At 38.9% G+C, this 19,600-nt stretch overlaps 1 pseudogene; it reads right to left on the bottom strand.

The window, feature by feature from the left end:
- Nucleotides 1-383: 383 nt before the first annotated feature.
- Nucleotides 384-13,167, bottom strand: LOC120108833 (annotated as a pseudogene).
- Between the last annotated feature and the right edge of the window lie 6,433 nt (nucleotides 13,168-19,600).

The following is a 19,600-nucleotide window of genomic DNA, read 5'->3' on the forward strand; positions in this document are numbered from 1 at the left end:
ACTGGAGGGACTCCTATTGTTGTTTCACCTCTCACTCACCACCCTTCCTTGCTGTCCCCAACCAACTACGAGGAGCTAACTTCATGCAAGTAATGAATATAAACAAAATTTTGCAGGCATATCAAATTTTAAATAAAGAAGCAAACATCATCCTAGATTTATTGAACAATCTACTCATGAGCAAATCATGATATTTGGAAGACATTCATGATATAATTTATTTCCAGTTTATGACTGTTTTTAGCATCACACTTTTTTAACATCCACCACCTAAAAAAAAATAAGAGAAACTTTTCAGGAAGGTCCATTTTTTGCCCCCATATATTGGTCAGCTTTTTCAATCTTGCAGAAAGTCCTTTTTCCAAGCAGGTAATAAAGAAACATAAAGACAACAAGAAGAATATCTCTTTTCCAAGACCATCACAAGACGCTACATCATCTTTCAAATTCTTTGGCTTCTGAGAATGAAACCATTTACAAGGACAAATGGTAAACTCACCAAGAACATTTATTTCTTTCCTCAACTTGTACAAGCCATAGGATTATTATCCTGGACGGTTGAGAATGGACAGACGAAAAAGAATGAAGAGTACACAGGAAACTCAACATGCTTGAGGAAGCAAATGGGGAGAAAATCATTAATGATGTTATCACTAAGGAGCTAAAATTCTTCAATTCGGTTAGTAGAAGATGTACAGCTCTGCATCTGGATTAAAAGGTTATGGAAGAGAGGTCATCAAATATGGTTCTGATCTCAGGTCTTTCAGATGCTGAACGAATACACCTGAGGGCCACCCGTAATACATCTTCAAGCACCCTAGGAGGGCTTTCAGCACTGTCAACTTCTAGAATATGCTTATCAAAGCACTCATATGAACGGTTCTCGCTGGCCAGTAACTTTACCCAGTCTGTCAGATCTACAATGCCAGGATTTCCAGAGACAATTTCTCCAGCATTTTTTCCAGTCAAGAGCTCAAGCAAAACAACCCCAAAAGCATAAACATCACTCTTCAATGATGGGCATGGCTTACTTGTGCTTGCAAATTCTGGTGGACGGTATCCAAGAGCACCGGCATTTAAAACCTGCTCAGCCATGCCAGCTGGGTTCATTATCCTATGTAGACTGTAATCAGTCAGAAAAGCATTCAAATTGGGAGCTTGAATTAAGATATTCGTGGATTTAAGATTGCCATGAGGAATTGCTTTTTCATTGTGTAGGTAGTCCAGGCAGCGAGCAGTATCTACAGCGATGTTAAGCCGTTGCCTCAAAGATAAGGGATGGAGCTTTCTTTGTTCAAACTCTGAGAATAGACAGTAAGATAGCAATCAGGTTAAAGTTGATACCAAATGCATGCCAGAGTACATTGTTAAATAAGTTAAATTTGAACAGCTCATTAACTTAACAATAAGACCATTGATTCGATATTACGATTAGAAAATAAATGCAGTATTAACATGTGATCTAACTGTTAAGCTTCATATACATTGTTAACCCCTTGACTATCAGGTCAAGATTTTGGGATATATTGGTCAGTTAACATGGTAATAGAGCACAGATTTGCTGGAATTTGTGAGTTTGAATCCCCTCTATGCTGGTAATTTATTTAATTAACACAGTGATTAGATTGACTCGTTTTGGTCATTGTGCTTGTTATCTTGACTCATTTTAGACACCAGGTTGGACATGTTTGTACCTATATGTACTAGTATATAATAAACAATAAGCTGCGCCTGTTGCTCCTTAAGTCGCAAATTATTATGTTAAACTTGGTAGCTTACATAAAAAAAAAAAAGCCAAACAGAAGACATGTAATGATGTTATAGTTTGATGCTACGAAGTATCAAGCAGTGTCATGAAATACCCCAAGTGTCTAAGCATGCAAACGTCAAGAACCCAAAATCTGGCATGCCTGCCAAGACTATTCATGTGTTTGATGCCTAAAGTAGGTTAATAGATCAAGTTACCAGAGTGTTACCCCGCATGACACTACTCACACTATTAGTAAAGGTTTTTGCATCTTTTTTGATTTCATTCTTTCAGGTTAGTTGATGGTTAGGATTAATTTGGATTAAAGGTCAATATACAGCGACATTAAGGCTTTTTACAATTGTTGTAACTTGCAATTGTATCATTTGAATGTTGATGAATATTAAACTAAATTGCAGCTTCAATTTTTTGTTTGAAGGTGTGATTCCCCTCTTTCTCTCTTCAGATGCTCTTCCTCCTCTCATACTTCTTTCTCCATCTTCTTCTCCTTCTTTTATCTTAATTTCTTTAAGAATATGCATCATTTTTAATTTCCTGCAAGGGAGCAAAATCTATATATATTAAACAATCGATACAGCTAGCAGAACTCCTAATAATCTTTCAATTAATTGATAACAGGTCCTAACATTAACTCTCTTAAACTTGTGGAAGCTTGGAGTCCATCCAATAATGCGTCTTTAAGATCACACAAAAGAATCGAAGAAATTATGATGCACATACTCTTACTCTTTAGTCTTTTCCATGCTAGTTGATGCAGCCTAAAGACACCAAAAGAATAAAAGAGACAATCAGATCCAGCCAACCTTCTGATGGCTCTTGCTAAACATCCAATTGCCATCAGCTCATGGTCAGCTTGCAGTGGCAGCCAAGTCCTAGTCAAAGCTGCAGAATCTGACTGTTTCCTACCGTCTGATGGTGGACTGTCCAAAGCATGATAACTAACATATCAGATTTGGAAGCAACTACAGTTCCTTGCTATTCAAATCCTTGTGGCAGCAGGAATCTAATTCTTAGATGCTTTAAACTGCAAATATGCCTAGCTTTGAAAATTTGTTTGATTTAAATTCTCCTGTATTATTTATTTCAAATATGAGGAGTGTATAAGAACCCATGAATCTTACTAATATAAGGCGCCCTAGAATGTTTTCCTATATACTCCTTAAGTTTTCATAGTAAATAATATTCTCCTCTCAAGCTCTCAAATCCCTTTTGTTTGATGGATAAACCAATGGTGAGACATTGCAAAGACAAGAGGATCTTGGTGCAACACAGCACGACTTTGATCGATGCCCTGTGGAGATTGAAGATGATATGCCAAAGGTTCAGCAAGAAGGAAGGTATGGCACCGTTAGTTATCTTTACATTTCTGGTTTATCCACAAAAGCCTAAAAATCCCATTATTTTTATTGATTGCTTTTGCATCATTATCTTAAAAGTAGCTTCCTCTCTACTTTGCTGCATCTGAGAAAAGCTTCCTCCTTCACTCAACAACTTCTTTCATTGAACTACTCTCAATGAGCGAGCGTGAGACGGGACCATCACCTTACCTGCAGCACTATTAAGCATATAATCTTTAATCCTTTCTATTCTTTATGATGATTATGATAAAGGCAAAGTTGTCTGTTATCACCAAAGTCATCATGGTAAAGCTTACCAACACAAAAATGAAGTCCATCATGATTGGCCAGCTTCTCTAAAAAAGACACTTATAACTCGATTAAGACTTTCTGCCTATAGAATACAACAACCGCCTTAATCTTATTGTAGATTCCAGCATGCAACACCATACCATTCTGATGGTTTTAAAACCTTGTTTGACATACTTGTTAAATAAAACAAATTCCTATCTCTTGCTTATTTTGACAAGACTGGTGAGCTTACAATAACAATAAATATCATGAAATGTCCTTCTTAAGTCCTCATTTCTTTAGTACTTGTTACCAAAATAAACTTTTGACATTCTAAGAATGCATTTTAGTCACATATAATCTGCTGTTTGATAAAGAGATGAGAATTTGAGTGGATGCTAGACTTGAATTATTAGTACTGTACTTTTGATGTAGCTGAGGCCAAAAATGATAGGGGTTAAGCAAAAGAAGAAGAAGAGGTTGAGATAGAGGAGAAGCAAGTAGGAGAAGGGAGAAAACAAGAATAACATAAACAATCCAGTTCTTCATTATCAGTCATTCTCTACTACATGGTTTTATAGACAACACATGACTATTAGCACATCACAAAATTCTATAAGACAAACAATAATTACTTTCATAAGCTCTAGGAGACACATGCATGAATTAATAAGCCTAAAAACATTAAGAGACATTCCACATCTATGGACGCATGATTAAACCTTAACAACCACTAACTATTAATAGCATAATTAATATTTGACTTGACTTTTGGCTATAGACTAAATAATAGGCTATTCCAGCATGGGCTGAATCAAAATCAACTAATCCAACATGAAAGGTCCATTGCTCTTGCATCAAATGCTTCCACTGTGTGGAACTCATCCTTCGAGTTTGTTCAACATTAATACTCTTGGAATTTCCTGCATTCTCAATCTACTAATTAGATCTTGTGACACCACAAAACCTCCACCAAATAATTTGTATTTTGCTGAAAGACGATGATTCAAACCAAGAACAAATTATCTTGGTGTTTTCACATAAAGGTACAGATCTTTAAAGATATTAGAAAATGAATTTTCATATTCCAATAAAATAGAATTTCCCTGAACATTGCTTTCTCAATGTTAAGGCATGAAATCAAATTCTTAAAACCTTCTAGTTCTGTCATGCTCCAAAAATTTGAAACTTCAAGTTTTAGTTCTCTTAAATCAAATGCCGATGACATAAAGACAATTACATTGATAAATTCATAGGCATACTTAGACCTTGTAATGATGTGTACTTGAATAACTGGAGAAGTCATAGTAGAATTAAGTAAGAGATATCACCATGCTAAGAGGCCTCGGAGGTAAATTTCTAACTTCAACGATCTCCATAATTGATATCTTGCACTAAAGTTGATCTCGATATGTGATGTAGGAACAACTTCAAATATATATGATTGCCTATCATTTGAATAAGTTCTAGTTGTCATGAGTTATGATAGCATGACTTGAAGATACTTAAACCTTTTTTCTTTGTTCTTTAAATTACTTATTCACTCTATTATATGATTTATATAGACAACACATGACTCTTCATGTGCTACAACAATCTAAAAGACAACAATAATTACATTCACAAACTCTATAGGACACATCCATGAACCATAATTAATAACCCTAAAAACAATAGAGACACATTTCACATTTATAAACACGTAACTAAAGCTTAACAACCACTAGCTGTTAATAGCATAATTAATATTTGACTAGAATTTTGAATGTAGACTAAATAATGAGCGACTCCAAGATGGATCAATCCCACATGGTTGTCCTTTGCTCCTATGTTAGCAGAAGCAATGGGCCAACCATGATGGATCAACTCATTTTTCATCAACCAATTTTGGGGTGCCCATATGTTAGTCCAATCCAAAAATCTAGTTCAATGTTATTTATTAGTTATCAATAGCTAGTGGTTGTTATTCTTAAATTATGTGTTATAAATTTGCCTTTATTTGTTACAGTTCATGCATGGTATCTTTTAAAGATCACACAAGTATTTATCTTTTATAAAGTTGTAAGCATTAATTTACTGGGAAATATAAGGTCATCTTGTGTCTATAAAAATAGATGTATAGCAGAGAAAGAAACATGGTGAAGAATTTGGAATAAATTTGTGTTAATTTCATTGTTTTAGGGAAGGATTCCCCTCAACTTTTCTTCCATCTATCTTAGTTTGCTTCCATCTTGTACTTTCTTCAATACCTATTAATTCTAGCACTACTATTAAAGGTTCAATTCAACTCAGATGTTCCAATACTCAACTCAACTCAACTTTCAGAAAGTGTGGCTCTAAACAGAGTGGAATGGAGGAAAAGCATTCATGTAACTGACCCCAATTGATTAGTTGAGTTGAGTTGAGTGGTAGTATCAAAGCTCAATTTGATCTTTCATCCTCTCTTATTAGAGCTGATCACGGGCCTTCTGGCCCGTCCAGCCCACCCAGCCCGGCCCGAAATTTTTCGGGCTTGGGCATTAAGAAAAGGCCCATGGGTCCGGTCTGGGAAGGAAAAGCGGCCCGACCAAAAAAATCGGGCCGGGCCTGGTCGGGCCATTTTGGCCCATTTTCAGATTCCAAACAAAGAAAAAATCGGGCCTGTCGGGTCGGGCCGGGGCTAGACGGGCCTAGGACCAGATTTATAAAGTCGGGTCGGGCTTGGACAAAAATTTAAGCCCGACAGTCGGCCGGGCCGGGCCGGGCCTGGGCATAGCCATCGGGCCTAATTTCTACTGTAGAGCCCGACCCGAGCCCGGCCCAGCCCGGATTTTGATCAGCTCTATCTCTTATGCCCTCCTATGCAAGAAGATATCTCCATCTTACAATCATTTTCTGCAACAATAACGACCATAATGGGTGCCTTTCACATCACGAAGAGTTACTTTGTAAATATAAAAGAAATGCTTGGCTAGAATATAGAGGGCATCTAAAGATTTCAAAAAAGTACCCTATCAGTTTAAAGAACGAGCAAACAAATTTGACGATCACTTAAAAAAACCTAGGCCATGCTATCTTAACCCACGACTACTAGAATTCCCACAAATGAGCATCCTATGAAGTTGTTCATTATCCACAGCAGTAGTATCAGCTTAAGGCCAAGTGATGACTTGAGCATACCGATGAAGTTCGAAATTCACCTCAAAGGCCTCTTAGTGTTATGACATCTCACACTTTTAATTCTCCTTCTAAGACTTTTGTATCTATCCTCCAAATCTTGAGACCCATACAATTGCAATACTAATTATGCTTATAATATCAACAATCAGATCAAGTCTACATCATTTGAATTTGATTTAAGAGGAACCGATCTTGAAGTTCCAATTTTCATAACATGATAGAATAAGGAGGTTTTAAGAATTTGGTTTCATGCCTTAACATCAAGAAAACGATCTTTGAAGAAAAAAATCATTTACTGATATCATTGAAGATCCATATTTCTCTATGAAAGCACCAATGCAATTTGTTCTTATTTTGCATCAGCATTCAGTAAAATACAAATTATTTTTTGGAGGTTGTATCACAATATCAAGCTAAAACACCTCGAAGACATGAAAATTGTAAAAGCATTGATGATTGAAGAACTTGAGGACGAGTTCCATATACCCAAGGTCCCAAAGCATTTGACATAGAACCAATGGACAAACCACGTTGAATCAGCCCATTTTGGGGTAGCCCGTATACTAGTCTATGTTACAAGTCTAGTCACATATTACTTATCAATTATTAAATATAATGATTGTTATTCTTAAGGTATGTGTTCATAATTTGCAATGTATCTTTTAGAGTTTATCGAAGTCTTTTATTCATTTTTTAGAAAGTTGTCAGCATCAATGCATTGGGAAATGTGAGCCCAACTTGTGTCTATATAATTAGATACTTAGTGGGGAAGGAAAAATAATGAAAAAATGGGAATGAAATGCGTTAATCTTTCTTTTTAGTGGTGGACTTCACTTAACATCTCTCTTTTATTCTATTTTATTCCATTCTTTGTTATACTTTCTTCCATGCCTATGATTTACAGTGTCAGCTTCGGAGAACAAGGGTTTATAATTAGACCTGCTAATGGATTGGGTTTTGTTCCCAACTTAATCCAAATCTGGCCATTTTCTAAACATGCTTCCTAGGTGGCTGATGAGCAAGCACAACTATAAGAAAAAAGAATCAAGAATTAACCTAAATTGAGGGTTTTAGCCTTATCTATAATTCATTGAAACAAATTAAGTGACAATAAAAATATCCAAAAATTGGGCTGAAGAATGGCCAAATCAAATGAAGTGCAGAAACTCCAGTAGTTTAGGATCAGATTTAGCCAAATCAATCCATTTTACCAAAATTTCAGACAACAATCGATATAAAACAACTCAAATAAATGAAATAAGGCTTTTAGCTGTTATGTTTGAAGTTGGAAAAGTAGATATAAACAGCACAGACAATGAACTATATTACTTTTGATAGTATTAAAAGGATACTTTATGAAATACAAACTTAAGCAAAAAATTCTGTTTCCCATATATGGATATGCTTATAACTCGCTGCAGTAAGAGATAAGTGTCAAAAATGGACAAGCATGGCATATCTAGTAGAAAGCAATCGTGGAACTAAATAATTCAGCCATAATTCTGGTACACCAATATAGAAGTACCAAAATAGATATAAATAAATAAATAATAACAGGTATCAAACAATAATTACAAACAAAATTCAAATCATAATAATTAATGAATGAAAGCACTTCAACTATTGAATATAAGAATAGAACCAATTCAAATTTCACGGTGATACATATTACATAAACCAAGATAAAGACAAAGCATATCATACCGCATAGGTGAGCTGTTAAAGATACTGCATCAATATAATCAGATATTATAAGCCTCTCGTGTTCTTTCGGACCCCAATAATAACCCCTTAGAGACACTATTATTTGGAAGCCTGATGTTTCCAAGTTTTTTTTGCTTCCCTGCCAAATTCCTTCTTACTCTTTGCAATTCCTTCTCTCAGCCACTTCACGGTCAAAACATGACCACTTTCAAGGGTAGCTTTATAAGAGGTTCCATGACAGCTTCTACCAATAATTTCTTGCAGGAGCACGGGGAAAGTTCCTCTGCTGTAAATATAAATGAGTTGTCAAAGAGATGCAAATCTCCGGCCAGTCTATCTGGGGAACACACACTAAAAATAGAAGGATGCTGGATATATATGGATCACTAGGAGGGGAAGATATGATGAGGGGACATCGAAGATTTCACTTCATTCTTTGCCGAGGAACTACTGATGGTTGCATGATCAGCTTGCCCAGTTTTTGTTGATGACCCTTGAATGTTGGGTTCTGCAGACTCTCCGGGAGTCAATGAAATGTTACCTATGCTCAAGAGGCATTGACGCAAGACCTCGATGAAAATAAGTGATCCTGAGAGGAACTCAAAGAAGCAGGAGGTGGATCCACACTCTTCCATCGCCCAAAAAGTTGCGGAATGGGGAGACTTCTGCTTATCATCACCTTTCCCTCTTTTCGCATTGGACACCCTATAATAGATTAGTATTATCACAGTAATTACGCTAAGAAAAATTGCACCAGCAATTAAAGCATATCTAACTGCATTTTTCTTGTGATCGCCGTGCATTCCTTTATCAGCGAAGTTGGGAACATTTGAAGAAGGTACATGAGGAAAAATTAGTAGGTCGTTCCCTGGATGAAATGATGAATCAGGGAATCTCAGCAAGTTATCAGGAACAATGCCAGATAGATTATTATATGATACATTGAATCCAACAAGGCCTTCAGGGAAATTGTCAGGTATAGTGCCCTCAAAATGGTCATTAGACAAATCAATGTAAAGCAAGCTGCGGAGCATACCAATTTCTTTTGGGATCTGTCCTGAAATATTGTTTCTTCCAATATTCAACAATTTTAGTGCTGTCAATTCACCAATTTCTTGGGGCAAACGAACCACTTAAGGTATTATTCGAAAGATCAAGAATAGACCAAACTCGAGTTTTGGGTAGGAAGTACTGGAACATTTGTGGAAGTGGAGATTGTTCCCTGAGAGTTTGGCAATGGGATAGGTCCAGTAAAGATATTTCCTGATAGATTTAGATCCCTCAATCTGGATGATGTAAATAGACTTGGAGGTAGAAGTCCATTAAGTTGGTTAAGACTGAGGTCAATAACATTTATTGCAGGATATGTCCCAATCACAAGTGGAAGTTCCCCCATCAACAAGTTGTTTGAAACCTTGAAAGAGGTCAGTCTCAGAAACTGAGATGTTTCATTTGGCAAAGTTCCTGTCAATTTGTTTGAACTCAGATCTATAACTTCCACATAATTTCCCCAACTCTGAACTACAGATAAGTTTCCAGAAAGCATGTTATTACTCAAATCCACAATAGCACAACTCCCTACCCTGATAGGCAGAGAACCTGACAGTTTATTTGTGGAGAGATTCAAATTCTTCAGAGTTGCAGATGTTATGGCTTTGCACTGGACCTGCATTAAAAGAAGACAATGGAGATTGACTTTGGATGCCCCAAAATGAATTCACAAAAAAAGGCAACCGAATAGAGTATGGAACTTTAAAATTACGAAGATTCATAAACAATAACAGGTGGACATTTTGCAAACACCATGAAAGAATTATGTGATATACTCAGCACATTTGAAGTACAGGTATCTATACATAGAATCAGTTCGATCCGAACTTGTTATTCTAAAAATTATATGAATAAGATTTTTTGAACTCAAAGACTAATTACCTGTAAGCTGGTTGCTGCTTAGGTCGAGTTCAGTCAAGACCATTGAATTTTCCTTTGATCAGTGCTTCAGGCAAAGAACCAGAGAACTGATTGTTTCCCAGCCGTAGAATCTTAAGCGAAACTATAAAATTGAAAGAAGGGACATGACCCACTAAGCTGATTGAAACTGGCATCAAACACCTCCAAGCTGTCGAATAAAGGCAATCGGATCTTTGGCAAACAGCTCCCCAGACAACTTGTTATGGCTAATATTTAGGTACTGTAATGAGCTAATAATTTCAGAGGAACCATCAGCCATTATTGACTTAACTGATCCAGAAAACTGGTTCTGGCTGAGATCAACATGAACCACACTTTGCAGTTGGCCAAGAATACCATCTACACCACCAGAAAAACTGTTAGCCTGCAAGTCTTAGATACTTCAGCCGTCTTAGATTTCCTAAACCAGAAGGCACCATACCCCCAAAATTATTCGAAGATAGATTCAGATACACCAGATTCACCATTTTTGTCAACTCAATAGGTACATTTCCAACAAACAAATTTTGCGATACATCCAGAAACTCCAGAGAGCTCGCAGACCCTAGCTCAGAGGGGAGAATTCCCCATTAATTGATTGCTCGACAGAGACAGGTTACGAAGCATCCCCATTCTAGCAAAGTTGGACAGACTAACGTTACCCACCAAAGCCATATCGTTCAATGTGATCGAGGAAACCCGATCACCACTACACTGGACTCCATACCAGTTTTGAGGACAACCACTAGAATCTGGCGAGTCACCACGATTCCAAGTACTGAAGACATGCCCCAAAGGGTCTTTCCTAATCCCTTTCTTGAACTCCAAGAGTGCATCTACATCTGAACTTCCTCTGGCAAGTCCTACCCATATCACAACAAACAGAAACAGTGAACCGCATTCCCTAACCTAAGCAGATAGACCCGAGAGCGAAGAGGAGATTACAGAATCTACAGCAGAAACAGCAAATTTCTGAAATGAAAGAGCAGTGGAACACAGGAGGAAGCCCAATGAAGTATCCAACTAAAAGAACTACAAAACAATGTACAATGAAAAGTAAATCCAACACTCTGATCCTTTCACAAAAGAAGGAAGATGAAATAGCACTTCTCCAGAGTTACCAATTCTCTAGCAACTACTCAGAATGGAAATACTGAATTATCTGAACAAATCTAAGAATGGAAATTAACATAAATCTTAACGTGAAGAAGTCAAACCAAGAGTCTTACCTGACCTGACAAAATCTAACTCCACAGTAAATCACCCCAAAAATGTCAGCCAAGAGACAATAAAGAAGAAGATAGGAAACTTACTCAGAATCTAAGCAAATTTAGAAGGAATTTCAGCTCTAAGACATCAAACTGAGTAAACAAAAACACCAGTTATACACTAGAATAGCACAGAATTCCCAGCAATACATACCAAATCAAGCAACGAGGAAGAAAAAGAGAGCAGAAAGGATAAGAGGACTCCAGATCAGAATGGATGAGAGAGAATGGTAACTATTAGAAAGAAGTATTAATTTTTGGTAGATGGGGTTGGGGGGTTGGTGGAGCGAAGAAAGGAAATGGGAGAAGAAGTTGAGAGTCAGAGAGAGAATTTCTGTGGTGGAGGGGAGGGAATGGAGGAGATTAGACTTTTATCGGCAACATTCTCTCTTGGAATCTTCATCTACTCTTGTTGTGGTGGAAGGGAAGGAATCAAGAAAAAGAGACGAGAATGGGACTCTGGTACAGAACGGGGGAGAAAGAGCCAATGAAGTTCTCTTTCTCTCTCCACGCACGACTGCAGTGGAGAGGTACGGTTGGCTTTCCAGCGACGATCGCAATCGAGGAGGTACGTCAACAAATCGCGTATATATTAATATGATGAGAAAACTAGAGTAGTCTGCTAGCGTTTAGTCCGGTCAGGGTATGAGGGTATCTACGTTTTAACCCAGGCGTCCCGGTTCAAATCCCAAAGATAGAAAATTATTAATTCTGTTTAATATTTTCCTTTTTTGTGTATTTTCTGGGAATTATTGTGGATTAAGTTATTCGGATCCATTGATTTTTACTTCTACGTTTTTTAGGCTTTTTTTTTTGGAGGAATTATTATGAATTAAGTTATTCCAGTAGGGGCAAAGGTCTATGCTTCAATATTTTTTTTATTTACAAATTTTCTCCTATTTTGATAGTGACTGTTGCATCCCGGGTTCAAATCCCAACAGTGGAAATTATTGAATTTTGTTTTATTAGTTTTCATGTTTTTGTGTATTTTCTGGGAATTTCTGTTGGTTAAGTTATTCCGGTGCGTTGATTTTTTACTTCTATGTTTTTAGCTTTTTTTTGGAGGAATTATTATGGATTAAGTTATTCCAGTAGGGGCAAAGGTCTATGCTCCAATATATATATTTTTTATTTACATATTTTCTCCTATTTTCATAGTGATTGTTGATTAAATATTTGTTCCTTCGACAAACTACGAATTAATTATCTTGAGTGCTCTCTACTAGTTCTTATATCTTATTAATTTGTCCTCGTGGTTTGCTACCACCACGAGGCTTACCACTGCTAGGATGCAAGGATACATACAGCTTAGATGTGAATGCTGGTACCAAGACAATATTTATATGAGATTTAACAACACCGCACCATGTTCCATGCAACGATAACATGATTAGACCATGAGATCTATGGTCAATGTTCACTAGGAGAAATGTTGGATGGTGCTTGTTAAATATAAGATAATTTAGGACACCGAAAAAAGAAAAAAAAACAGAGAGAATTCGTGATACTGAATTTTCAGGAATTGCGAGGTCCGACAGCACCTTGAGACCGCAATCTTACCACTACCATCAAGGATCGTCTTTTACCGGTTTCCATCATCCTCTATCACCACGATTCAATAATCAAAAGGGTGAAAGATTTGACATCATTTTTCAGCAACTTTCTTTCAGACCTGGTAGCCCTCCTGCATGATTACCCCTCGTGGCATGCCTTGCTAATTGTAAGAACCTATGCATGTTAAAGTTAATTACCGATTAAAGGGCAACAAAAAAAATATACTTCAAAAGGAGGAGAGCGAACAGAGAGATAAAAGAAAAGTACTATTATACTATTCATTGCTGAAATATGATAGCATGGTTGACATTGATAACTGGTGTTGATTGCCATTCAAACTTTTGACAAGGAGACATAACATACTAGGGCAATTTTATTTTCTATCAACCAGACAGAATGTTATGCGCATAAAATAAAAACCATTTTCTTTGAATATAAAGAAACCATTCAAGTGGTTTAAATATATTGTTATGATAGGCCACCGTCACCAAGACAAAGCATTCTGACAGCATCCCGACTGGAATCAGTGAAGTGGTGATGCCAGCTTGTAGCCTGCCAATTCCTGCGGTAGAATGTTTATAAAAGGCACCCCCACCCCTCCCACTAGAGATGGGCACTGGGCCGGGCCGCCCACGGCCCGGCACGGCACGGCACGAAGTGGGCCGTGCCAGGCACGGCCCGCCAGCTACAGTGACGGGCCGTGCCTGGCACGGCCCCTTTGATAGGGCCGTGCTGGGCTAGCGAATCCTGGCCAGCGGGCCGTGCCAGGCACGGCCCGCTTCGGGCCTGGGGCCGGCACGGCCCGGTCTAGGCACGCGGGCCAAGCACGGCACGGCCCGCGTGCCAGCACGGCACGGCCCATAAGGGCCCTGGGCCGGGCTGGCACGCGGGCCTGGCACGGTCCGGGCCTGGGCCCGGCTCGGCCCCATAAAATTTTTTTAATACATTAATAAATTATGAACACTAAGAAATCTTGATTTATGAATATAAAGCCACCTTAATGGTGGGGGGTTTGGCATAGACCCCTACCAGTTTATTAATTTCAATCAAAATGGTACATGAAGGGAGGTTTGGACCTTGGTCTGACCTCTAGATTCTAGAATACAATAAGAAACTAAGAAAGGGCCGAGGTTTGGACCTTGGTCTGACCTCCAGAATACAATAAAAATGTACAATTATAAAAAATTAAGAAATCTTACTAATCATCAGTGATTCAGTGAATCAGTATTCACTCTTCAGTCTTCAGTCTTCAGTCTTCAGTCTTCAGTAGTGTTTGTATCATCATCATCAGAGGATGTTGTATTATGTCCACACTTTATCTTGAAGTCTTGCCTCAGCATCCAGCCAATCCTTGAAGCAGAGAAGCATCTCCACCGTTTCGCCCCGTCATCCTACTTCTCTTTCGTCAAAAGCACGCCGACCTGCACTAAAAGCGGATTCCGATGCTACCGTGGACAATCGGCACAGCTAAAATATCGCGTGCAATTGCAGACATAACAGGGATATTGATTTCTAACACTCTTCCACCAAGATAATACATCTAGATTCTCTATTTGATTTCATCATATGCAGACTGAAGATCATTTCGTAAATAAAATTCTAGTTCACTACTTAAAGATGAAGAAGATGAAGAGGAACTTGAAGCATGTGTGTGTCTTCTCTGTGCAATGAATGAAAAAAATAGATGACGAACGAGAACTAACTAGAAGGAGGAATAGAGGTTTGTATTTGTGTTCTAGATCCACGAATTTTTTCATCATTATAGCATAAATATCATAAAGAAGTTGTCTTACCTCATCTTTAGCAGATTCAGCATCTTGATTCATATTTTCAGCGTATGCATCAAGTAAAATTAGCACGCCATTTAATTTAACTCTAGGATCAAATACAGCAGCTAAGTTATGCATAGGACATATCCTGTCCCAATACTCATTCCATTTAGATTCCATTAGGTGAATAATAGGCATTAAAACATCATCATATCTATGTTCTGCAAATTTTTGACTAATTATATATGCTTGTTGTAAAAATGAACATAAGTAGGGTAATAAATACCAGAAAGAACATTGGTAGCATTATAAAAACTAAGCAAAAAATCTTCCAAAATTTTTTCCTTTATTCCAATCAGTTTCAGTCAATGTAAATCCTAATCCCACGATCATTAATATATGCACTTAATAAATTTTTATATGGGTATGCATCATGTATCATGCTATATGTGGAGTTCCAACGAGTAATTACATCAAGTTTAAATTTTTTAAAACGTTTACCATGATTTATGCATAATTCCTTAAATTCTTGAAGTCTTGATCTAGAAGCATGAATAAAAGAAACTGCATTTCTAATTTTTGAAAGTCACATCTTTGAATCATGCCCATGCCAGCTTTGAACAGAAAGATTTTAAGATATGACATGCACATCTAATATGCAGTAAATTTCCATCTAATATGGGATGCAATGAGTCTCTTAATAATACACAACAGCAGAATTATTATTAGATGCATTATCAAAAGTAATAGACATAATTTTATCATTAATATTATATGAACATGCAGTTTGATAAATTATATTTGAAATTTGTTGCCCAGAATGTGGAAAATCAAAGCACGAAAAGCAAGAATACGTTTATTTAATTGCCAATCATTATCAATATAATGAGCAGTAATGGCAATAAAGAATTACTACCTACAGATGCTGACCAAATATCAGAAGTTAATGAAATTTTTTACATTTAAAGTAGAAAGTGTTTCAATTAAATTTTGTTTCATTGCTAAAAAATTGGTCATAGCTACTCTTCTAAATGTACGCCTACTAGTTCTTTTGTAAGCAGGTTGTAGGTTTAATTGAACATATTCTTCAAATTTAAAAGATTCACATAAACTAAAAGGTAATTCATCCTTAAACTATCCATTTTACAAGTGGCTTTTCTTTGATTTTCAGTGATTATATGCAAAATTACCTACAAGTAATCCCCCTTGTATATTAAGTGCTACTTTGAGTTTGAGCATGAGAATCATGCATCCTATGACTCTCTTGATGTCTTTTAAATGCCCTGTTCCCCCACTACTACTACAACTATAAAGTTTGGCACATTTTTTACATTTAGCTTTCCAGACTCCCTCAACCATAACTCTATCAAATTCATTCCATACAGTACTAGTCCTCTTACGAGAAGAGGTTTGACCTTCACGTCGGCTTCACCAGTTCTAGAGGAACTAGGAACAGGGGGTTGGGGGATTAGTTTCTTCCCCTCAGAAACAGGAATGCCAAACTGACTTTCCTCAAAAGATGACATATCTATGATTAATTCAAAAAATAAAACTAACCGCAAGGAGGAATTGAGTAGAGGGTCGGAGGGCAGAGGCCAGCGCCGAGATTTCGAGCTTCCTCTTGTGCTCTCACAGAAGCGACCTTCTCTCTCAACAGGAACCTCCTCTTGTGTAGCACTTGAACAAACTAAAATTAAATTGCTAGAAGAGCACTTTAGAAGAGAGAAATAATAGCAGTAGAGAAGGAGAGAATGAGAGGTTTGGTGTGGTGAGAATGAGGGAGGAATGAGCTATTTATAGAAGCCCAAAAAAATTTTTTCTCCAAATACCCCTCAATTCAGCCGTTATAGGACTGTTGGGAGGGGCAAAACCGTCTTTTTTCCGAAATAGCCGTTGGAAACGGCTATTTTCTTCCCCCCTCTCCAGACGGGCCGTGCCAGGCACGGCCCGTCTGGAGCCGTTACGGGCCGTGCCAGGCACGGCCCGTTTTAGAGACGTTGCGGGCCGTGCCTGGCACGGCCCGTTAACCGCCCGTTACGGGCCGTGCCTGGCACGGCCCGTGCCGTGCCGTGCCCGGCCTCGGCCCACCCAATAGAGGGGCCGGGGGCCGGGCCGGGCTTGCCTTCCGTGCCTCCACGGGCCGTGCCAGGCGACGGCCCGCTTCATAAGCGGGCCGTACCAGGCACGGCCCGTTTAGAGTTTTGGCCCGGGGGGCCTGGGCCGGGCCGGCCCGGCACGGCCCCGTTGCCCAACTCTACCTCCCACTCCCAACCTCTCACTGACGCCATTTCTCCCGTTCTTTTAGGGCCCAGAAATACTTGAATTCAGGGGTCAAATGATTACCAGAAGGCATCAAGCAATTGAATGATTGTTTAGCTGCTGCTGTTGACTTCCATATTTTAATGCATGCGTTTGAGGCATTAATGGCACCATTCAATACCCTACCTACCTGCTAAGTGGTACAGAAATCATAAGAACCCTGATAATTAAAAAGATTTAGCAGAGGAGACGTAAAGAAGAAGGAACACGAACAGGAATTAATGCGTACAGAAATCAGGGGTTCGGTGCACAACAAACAAGAGCACTGAAACTCTCTATCGGGCCTGCAGAGCCAATAGCTGCTGGGGGGTGTGGGCTCGTAGCCGTGCACCCTAAAGCGATAGATGCACGTTAGAGCTGAGCTCCCATGGGTTGGAGGCGAAGTCCAGCCGCACCATGTTGACCACACCCTTATGTCCCGCTGTCACAACCATTGAAGGTCTGTGCGTTGCTCTTGTCGAGGTCATAAGAGAACTCACTCAGGAGGTACATCTTGGCGTGGCTGAATGGCTCATCGTCAGGGGGATTCAAACCATGCAGAGACCCGACAATCCTTGGGGCACTGGACCTGTCATAAGCCACGCTCTGCACATATCCCAGTAGAGAAATCAGCGCTGGTTTGAAGAAATGATTAAAAGGTTGACATCTGAACTTTGATAAAATTTGAAAGCTTGCCAAAAGGTGACAATAAATAATTGCTATAAGCCAAAGAAAGAGTTTCAGTACACAATTATGTTACAAACACATACTGCCAAATGTGGCGAACGCTAACTGCAGTGATTGACCCACTCCACTTCATGGAAATCAGAGAGAACTAAAATCATGGAATTAAATACTCTATAAACATGACTTTGAATATAAAATGTCCAAATCCATCATTGAGCGCACGAGCCAGCGAGCAAGCAAGAGAGAGGGAGAGAGAGAGCATTCAAAATAGAACTACTACAAGAGCTGAAGCTACGGAAAATGGAAACCTGTTTTTATAGATCAACCTCAGACTTTAGACTTCAAGCAGAAGATTTATGTAAATTAACCATTATAGGATTGAGCTTCGAAAGAAGCTTGTCCAAATGAGGTTTCCATGTATTTTTGGCCTCTCCATATTTCTCCTAAATAAAGGGACCAAAAATTCACCTTCAAAAAGAAATAATCAAGTTCTAAAATATATCAGGGCAAGCATCATAAGATTAGTAGAAGATAAAAGGTAAACTTCCTAGTTAAAGGCACCAAAATAGAGCAAAGAGCTTAATAAATTTATTAAGATTTGGTTCTATATTCATAAGATTCTATCAGATACATTTAAAACGTAACCCATATATATCAATACCATTCCAATTCTGGAATGGGTCTTAAGCCAATAACTTGAGAAGATGTTTTCCAACGAAGAAGATTTTAAGATCATGATATAAGGATTATGAATATAAGTTATGTTCCTCTCATAATCATGGATATGCATTTAATCCATACACACTACCAAACTTGTTCAAATATCGAGCGGCCCACCCAGCTCGCCCGAACCGAGAGCATTTCAAGGCTTAGGGTTGGTTTTTAAGCCCGATGGGCTGAACCAAGCCTGAATTTGAGCCCGCCCATTAAATGATCTAGGCTCAGGTTTACATCGATGCAGCCTGAGCCCGGTTAATATATATTATATATAGATGTAATATATCTATTATTATGTATAGATAATATATATCTATTATTATATTACATATCAGCAAGAGTGTTTCATCTTCTCTCATCTCGTCTTCTCTAAACGAACGGGTGGTGATCGAGCCTGTGGCGGGTGGCACAGTTCGTCGGCAGATGATGTAAGAGCCATCAATGCTAGTGCGAGAGGCAGCAGTCGAGCAGCTAGAGGAGCAACAAAGTGACATATGGCTGGTGGTTTTGATCTTCCACCACACTATTCACACCCCTCCTCTCTCTTAGAAACCCTAGCTCTCTCTCCCTCTCTCCCCCCTGGTTGGCCGGCGATGCCGCCCCATGCTGTGAAGGTCGCTACCAAGAGGCAAGCGAAGTCCATGGCAGTCTCGAATCCCTTGCCGAGCGTCATCGAGGACGAGGTGATTCCGATGCCAGAGGCCCCACCTCCCTCCGCCAAGAATAATCCAGAGGTGGAGGCATCCACCGTAGAGGGCGGAGGAGTCAGATCTCGCATGGCCAGAAGAGCATGAGGAAAGGAGGGATCAGGGTTGCTATCAAAGGGGAAAGAAGTGATTGGGCTATTGATTTGTATGGATTATGGAGCTAGTTGGGTGTTATATGGCTGGTGAGTTTTTTAAAAAAAGCCCAAGGCTTGGTCTGAAGCCTGAAGCTATCGAGCTTGGGCCTGGCTAATTCTGGTCATTCCTAGGGCTGAGCCCAGCCCAAAGCCAGCTCGACTCACCCAATAAGGAGGTCTACACACTACGGAAGTGTAGTATAGACCCGACCCAGCCCAGTCTTCCAAACCCATCAGTTGGATTGAGGTCCAATATA

The sequence above is a fragment of the Phoenix dactylifera genome, unplaced genomic scaffold, assembly GCF_009389715.1.
Source record: "Phoenix dactylifera cultivar Barhee BC4 unplaced genomic scaffold, palm_55x_up_171113_PBpolish2nd_filt_p 001577F, whole genome shotgun sequence".
NCBI classification, from domain to species: domain Eukaryota; kingdom Viridiplantae; phylum Streptophyta; class Magnoliopsida; order Arecales; family Arecaceae; genus Phoenix; species Phoenix dactylifera.